Here is an 8,032-nt window from a genome sequence, read left to right on the forward strand (position 1 = left end):
AGAACTTTTTATTGTTTTACGGTCTGAAGTACCTTTAAGGTTTTTTTTTTAACTCAATTTCAATAACATGGAGTCGAACTCCAAGTCAGAATCAAGGTAATATAAAATTAACAAAAGTTCTTATTTCAAATAAGTAAGCGAATAAATTTCTTTAAGCTTCATCTTACTTTGTGATGGTAGCCCATTCCCCAGACCCCAAAAATACGAAAAGAAGAATTCAAAGAAATAAAGTGTAATAGAAATCCTATAGGATAAATTAAAGAATAAAAGAACTTTTTCAATTGAATATTTAAGACAAAATTTGAATAATCAGTCATTTAAAACAGACTGCTACCTGTTATTGATAACAACCTCTCTTAGAAAGAAAATATTAGGGGTTAGTAAATACAATAGGGAAAAAAGTTACGAATCACGCGTTGTCCCGCTATAGGGTGTTGCAAGGTCTCCCCTATTAGCCGTTGCTAGCCACCGTTATCCCTCAATATCGTATGCAGCGCAACACCACTGCCTAAGTAAAGAGCGATGTTGGTACAATGTATTATTCATTTTTTTTGGGGGGGGGGGGTAGACAAGGGCACTTCGTAATAGAAACTTCAAAAGGGCTCATTCGATTGGAAATTGAAAGGGCTAGTGCACTTTTTAATAGTCTTTGGAGGGGGGCTTATTGGATTGCTAATCAAAAGTTTTAGTGTCCTTTTTGAGATTCAGTGATGTGAGGGTTGATACCCCCCCCCCGCACCTCGTATTTTCCCGAAATGCATGTGATAGAAATTTTGAGATGGCCATTTCTTGCTATAGAAACTTGAAAAAGACTCATTCAATTGGAAATTGAAAGAACTAGTGCCCTTTTCAGTAGCAGAAAGTGATTGGAGGGCAACTAACCCCCTTCCACGCCCACCATTTTCTCAAACACGTCCAATCCAAATTTTGAGATAGCCATTTTGTTCAACGTAAATGAAAGGTCCAGAAATTATGTCTTTGGGGATAACAACTCCCCCCTCCAACAGACCTCAGGACAAGGGTTGTAAGTTATGCCTGGGAACATATAAGGTATATATAGAAAGGGTGATCGTATAAGCATCGGAGGGGGCTAATTGAATTGTTAATCAGAAGTTCTAGTTCCCTTCTTAAGATTCAGAGTGATCGGATGGTGGATATCCCACCCCCCTCCCCGCAAACCTCGTATTTTCTCGAAATTTTTTGATGGACATTTGTTGTCGTAGAAATTTCGAAAAGAGCTCACTTGATTGGAAATTGAAAGGGTTAGTGCCCTTTCTAATAGTCGAAAGTGATTGGACGGCAACTAACCCACCTCCCACGTACACCATTTCCCCAAACACATCCAATCAAAAGTGTCAGATAGCCATTTTGTTCAACGAAATTGAAAGGTCCGGAAATTATGTCTTCGAGAATGACAACCCCCCCCCCCCACAGCCCACAGGGTAGGGGTTGTAAGTTGTACCCAGGGGGCATATAATGTTTATATAGAAAGTGTGATCGTATAAACTTCGGAGGGTGCATATTGGAAATCAGAAGATCTAGTGTCCTTCTTAAGATTCAGAGTAATTAGAGAGTGGGTACCCCCCTTCAACACCTCGTATTTTCCCGAAATGCATCTGATAGAAATTTGAGAAAGCCATTTGTTGTCGTAGAAATTCCGAAAAAAGGCTCATTCGATTGGAAATTTAAAGGGCTAGTGTCCTTTTTATTAGTCATAAGTGATTAGAGGGCAACAAGCCCTCCTTGTTTAAACTTTAGAAGAGCCTCATTTGATTGGAAATGTATATTTCTAGTTTCCTTTGAGGAGTCAAACACTATGAAGAGCAGCTAGTTCCCCCTCCCTGACATTCTCTTTTCCCGAAACGCATTTAATTGAAATTGTGAGATAGCCATTTTGTTACCAATAGTCCAAAAATCCTATAACATTGTCTTTAGGGTGAATACAATCCCCCAGAGCCCATGGGCAAGGGTTTTAAGCTATGCCCCGGGGCATATAAGGGTTTTTTTTAAATAGCAATTCGAATTTCATCCAATTTCCGAAAGCTTTTTCTGAGTTTTTTCTTCTTTAATCTCAAGCATGAAATGAAGAGTTATGGCCTAGTTTACTTAAGTTGACTTTAACCGTAGAAGAAAGGCTTGGGATGGCTTTTGATTCTTCAATGGGAATAAGATTAATAACTGATAAAAAATTTCGCACTTCGTATGCGAATTACCAGCCAAAGTAAGCCAATTCGCAAAAATGTAAAGAGGAGGACTTGACCTTTTCTCTTATTTTTATTTAATGAAGATAGCCTTATTTTTTTTTATAAAGGTATCGCCAGTTTCTTTTACTTTTCAATAAAAGCCGAAAATTACTTGTAAATAGTCCAAGTAAGTAAGAAAATTGCAACGTTGCAAACTTGTAAGTTGCCAACTTACTAGTTGGCTAATAAAAAAGACGAGAAAATAAGCTATAAAATAGCAATTAGATTTTAATCCAATTTTCAAAAGCTTTTTCCGCATTTTTTCTTCTCTAATTTCAAGTTTGAAATCAAGAGTTCTGGTCTGGTGTACTTAAACTTACTTTAAACCGTAGAAGAAAAGGATTAGAATGGCTTTTGATGGCTTCAACGGGAAAGTGAACGCACAACAGATGCTTTTGTTATTAGTAATTTTTCATATATGATAAAAAGGCACAAAAACATTTGAGTTTTTTGATGAAAGACTTCGACAATAAAGGTATTAAACTATCTTAGACAGTTAAAATATCTTAGAATGGCTTTTGAGTCATTCTTTAAATGTCACCCTGCAGCAGCGTACTGGGCTGATAAAAAGAAAAAAAACTTAAAAAATTGTTTTTTTTTACATTTTTCATGTATGAAAAACATTAAGCTATTGAAAAATCTATTTTTCAAAGCTTTTCCAAAGTTTTTCGTTGTTTAGTTTCAAGCTCGAAACGAAGAGTTCTGGTGTAGTTTACTAAAAATTTACTTTCATTTTAGAAGGAAGTCCTAGAATGGGTCTTGAGTCAACAACGGGAAAGTGAACGCAAAATAGATATTTTTGTTAATAGAAGTTTTGCATATATGATAAAAAGCCACAAAAACTTTTAAGTTCTCTGATGAGAGACTTTGACAATAAAGCTATTAAAGTATCTTAGACAATTAAAATTCCTTAGAATGGCCTTCAAGTTTTTCTTTAGATGTCTCCCTGCTGCAACGTGTCCCCACACGTCGTAATTTGGTGGAAATTTTAAGTACAAGAGTATTAAGGTGAAACTTTTTAGGGAATGCTTAGGAGGAGTTTCAATTAAATGAAAAATATTGTTTGCGTGCAGGTTTTCAAAAGAGCATATAAGCAATATCATAGTAAGCACCACTCTATAATTACTAGAAATGCCATTGAAACTTGCAAAGGAACTAATTTGATTCAAAATTAAAAGGTACAGTGCCCTTTTTAAGAGTAAAAAAAAGATTGGAGGGTAAGCAAGCATTCTCTCAAGCCCGTTCATTTCCCAAGCGCATTCAGTAAAAATTTTGAAACAATCATTATGTTCATTATAGTAGAAAGGTCCAGCAACTATGCCTTTAGGGATATTGGGGATATTAGGCATGTCAACCTCCCACTATTATGCAATTGTGACAATATGGCACTTATGACGAAGTCGGAAGAGCCAAGAGCTCATATGGTATGAGCTCTAGCAAAATTCTAAGAATCAACAAATTGCTTTAAAAGGAAAATCAGAGGCTTAATGCCGGTCAGGATTTAAAATAAGAGCTCTGAGTCACGAGGTCTTTCTAAATATCAAAATTCATTAATATTTGATCACCCACTCGTAAGTTAAAAATACATCAAATTTTCCAATTTTTCCTCTCCCTTCAGCTACCCAGATGATCGAATCGGGGAAAACAACTTTATCAAGTCAATTTGTGCAGCTCCCTGACACGCCTACCAATTTTCATCATCCTAGCAAGTCCAGAAGCACCAAACTCGCCAAAGCACTGAACCTCACCTCCTAACTCCCCCAAAGAGAGCCGATCCAGTCCGGTTACGTCAATCACGTATCTACGACATTTATAAGCGTTTTCCAAGATTTCCGGTTTCCCCCTCCAACACCCCCCAATGTCAACATATCTAGTCGGGATTTGAAATAAGAGCTCTGAAACATAAGTTCCTTCTAAATATCAAATTTCATTAAGATCTGGTCACCCGTTCTTAAGTTAAAAATACCTCAGGTTTTCCAAATTAACAACTCCCAGCTCCCCCAAAGAGAACGGATCCGTACCAATTAAGTCAATCTCGTATCTATAACTTATGCTTATTCTTCCCATCAAGTTTTATCCCGATATATCCACTCTAAGCATTTTCCAAGATTTCCGGTTTCCAAGATTTCCGGTTTCCAAGATTTCTGTTTCCCACCCTACAACTCTCTATGTCCCCGGATCCGATTTGAATTGAAAATAGAGCATCTGAGACATAAAATTCTTCTATATATCAAGTTTCATTAAGATCCGATCGCCCATTCGTAAGATACCTCGATTTTCACGTTTTCCGAGAATTCCGGTTTTCCCCTACTACTCCCTTCAATATCACCAAATCTGGTCGGGATTTAAAATGAGAGTTGTAAAGCACAGGATCCTTCTAGATATCAAATTTCATTAAGATCTGATCACCGTTCGTAAGTTACAAATACCTCATTTTTCTAATTTTACCGAATTACTCCCCCCCTCTAACTCCACCAAAGAGAGCGGATCTGGTCCGATTATTTCAGTCACCTATCTTGGACTTGTGCTTATTCTTTCCACCAAGTTTCATCCTGTTCTCTCCGCTTTAAGCGTTTTCCAAGATTTCCGGTCCTCCCCCCTAATGACTCTGGATCCGGTCGGGATTCAAAATAAGAGATCTGAGTTTCGAAGTCCTTCTAAATATGAAATTTCATTAAGATACGATCACGCTTTCGTAAGTTAAAATACCTCATTTTTCTAATTTTTTAGAATTACCCCCCCCCCCCCCAACTCCCCCAAAGAGAGCAGATCTGTTCCGATTATTTCAATCCCCTATCTAGGACTTGTGCTTATTTTTCCCACCAAGTTTCATCCCGAACCCTCCACTATGAGCGTTTTCCAAGATTTTAGGTTCCGCCCCCCCCCCCCAACTTCGCCTTCACCGGATCCGGTCGGGATTTAAAATACGAGCTCCGAGACATGATATCCCTCCAAATATCAGTTTCATTAACATACGATCACTCTTTCGTGAGTTAAAAATATCTCATTTTTCTAATTTTTCAGAATTAACCCTCCCCACCCCCCAACTCCCCCAAAGAGAGCGAATCTGTTCCAGTTATGCCAATTACGTATCTTGGACTTATGATTATTTTTCCCATCAAGTTTCATCCCGATCCCTCCGCTCTAAGCGTTTTCCAAGATTTTAGGTTTCCCCCCAACTCCCCCCAATGTCACTAGATCCGGTCGGAATTTAAAATAAGAGCTCTGAGACACGATATCCTTCCAAACATCAAATTTCGTTAGGATCCGATCACTCTTTTGTAAGTTAAAAATACCTCATTTTTTTCTAAATTTTCAGAATTAACCCTCCCCCCCCCAAATCCCCCAAAGAGAGCGGATCCGTACCAGTTATGTCAATCACATATCTAGGACTTGAGCTGATTTTCCCTACCAAGTTTCATCCCGATCACTCCACTCTAAGCGTTTTCCAAGATTTTAGGTTCCCCCCTCTATTCCCCCCAACGTCACCGGACCCAGTTGGGATTGAAAATAAGAGCTCTGAGACACGACATCATTCCAAATTTCATTTAGATCCGATTACCCGTTCGTAAGTTAAAAATGCTTCATTTTTTCTATTTTTCCGAATTAACGGACCCCCACTCCCCCCCCCGTATGGTCAAATCGGGAAAACGACTACTTCTAATTTAAACTGGTCCGGTCCCTGATACGCCTGCCAAATTTCATCGTCCTAGCTTACCTGAAAGTGCCTAAAGTAGCGAAACCGGGACAGACCGACAGAATTTGCGATCGATATATGTCACTTGGTTAATATCAAGTGCCATAAAAACTGAAAAGAAATAAAATGTTATTTTCATGAAAAAGAATATATGAATAAAAAACGAACAGAAATTAATTTAAAGAACCTCTTCCCCAAAACAAGTTTTTCAAGTAAAAATAAAGAGCTTCGTTAAGCCAAAAATGAGCAGAAATAAAGTCAAATAATCTTCCAAGTGTAAAACTACCACAAACCACTATCAATAAATAAATGAAACTAAAAACCATCAGAAATTACAATAAATAGCCGAGTCAAACTCAAAACGAGTAAAAATTAACATGAGTAGGGCTGATAGCCCCTATGCCTTCTCAAGGCCAGAACATTATTTGCGCTTTACTGAAAAAAAAAAAAAAAAAATAGCCGTGGATTGTCAGTTTAATTTTTTTTTCTGATTTTTAATCTTCGAAGTTTTGATAATTATTTATTTATGAAAGCAAAAAAAAGAGAATCATTTAAAATGTATTTTGTTTTCAGTAAAACCCAAATTATGCTCTGGTTTTGAGAAGGCATGGGGGTTATCAGCCATACTCATATTTCTGCTCGTTTTGAGTTTCATTTATTTATTGATGGTTGTTTTGTCGTAGTTTCACGCTTGGAAGATTATTTGACTTTATTACTGCTCATTTCTGGCTAAATTTTTTAACTTAATATAGAAAACAAGAGCTAAGAGCTCATATGGCACTTGTGACGAGGTCGGAAGAGCCGAGAGCTCATATGGTACGAGGTCGGAAGAGCCAAGAGCTCATTTGGACGAGGTCGGAAGAGCCGAGAGCTCATATGGTACGAGGTCGGAAGAGCCAAGAGTCAAGAGCTCATTTGGCACTTGTGAGAAGGTCAGAACCTAAAGTTAAACTTTATAGCACAAAATCCTTCTAAATATCAAATTTCATTAAGATCTGGTCACCCTTTCGTAAGTTACAAATACCTCAATTTTCAAAATTACCTCCCCCCTCCCAATTCCACCAAAGAGAGCAGATCCGGTCCAGTTATGTCAGTCACGTATCTTAGACAGGTTTCTATTCTTCCCATCCAGTTTCATCCTGATCTCACCGCTTTAAGTATTTTCTAAGATTTCCGGTCCCCCCAACTGCCCCCCCCCAATTACGTTTGATCCGGTTGAGATTTAAAATAAGATATCAGAGTTACGAGGTCCTTGTAAATATGAAGTTTCATGAAGATCCGATCACTCCTTCGTAAGTTAAAAATACGTTATTTTTCTTATTTTTCAGAATTACCCCCCCCCCCCGCAATTGAGCGGATCCGTTCCAATTATGTAAATTACGTATGCAAGACTTTTGCTTATTTTTCCAACCAAGTTTCATCCCAATCCCTCCAATCTAAGCGTTTCCCATCATTTTAGGTCTCCCCACCCCAAACTTCCCCCAATGTCACCAGATCCGGTCAGGATTTAAAATAAGAGCTTTGAGCCACGATATCCTTCTAAAAATCAAATTTCATAGAGATCCAATCACCCGTTCGTAAGTTAAAAATACCTCATTTTTTCTAATTTTTCTGAATTAACACCCCCCCCCCCAACTACCCCAAAGAGAGCGGATCCGTTCCCTTTATGTCAATCATCTATCTAGGACTTGTGTTTATTTTTCCCATCATGTTTCATCCCGATCCCTCCACTCTAAGTGTTTTCCAAGTTTTAGGTTCCCCCTCCCAACTCCCCGCCCCCATCACAAGATCTGGTCGGGATTTAAAATAAGAGCTCTAAGACACGATATCCTTCTAAACATCAAATTTCATTGAGATCCGATCACCCGTTCGCAAGTTGAAAATACCTCATTTTTCTAATTTTTAAGACTTACCCCCCCCCCCAACTACCCCAAAGAGAACAAATAAGTTCCGATTATGTCAATCATGTATCTAGGACTTGCGCTTATTTTTCCCATCAAGTTTCATCCCGATCCCTCTACTCTAAGTGTTTTCCAAGATTTTAGGTTTCCCCCCTCCAACTCCCCCCAATGTCATCAGACCCAGTCGGGAT

The sequence above is a fragment of the Artemia franciscana genome, chromosome 10, assembly GCF_032884065.1.
Source record: "Artemia franciscana chromosome 10, ASM3288406v1, whole genome shotgun sequence".
In the NCBI taxonomy this organism is placed as follows: domain Eukaryota; kingdom Metazoa; phylum Arthropoda; class Branchiopoda; order Anostraca; family Artemiidae; genus Artemia; species Artemia franciscana.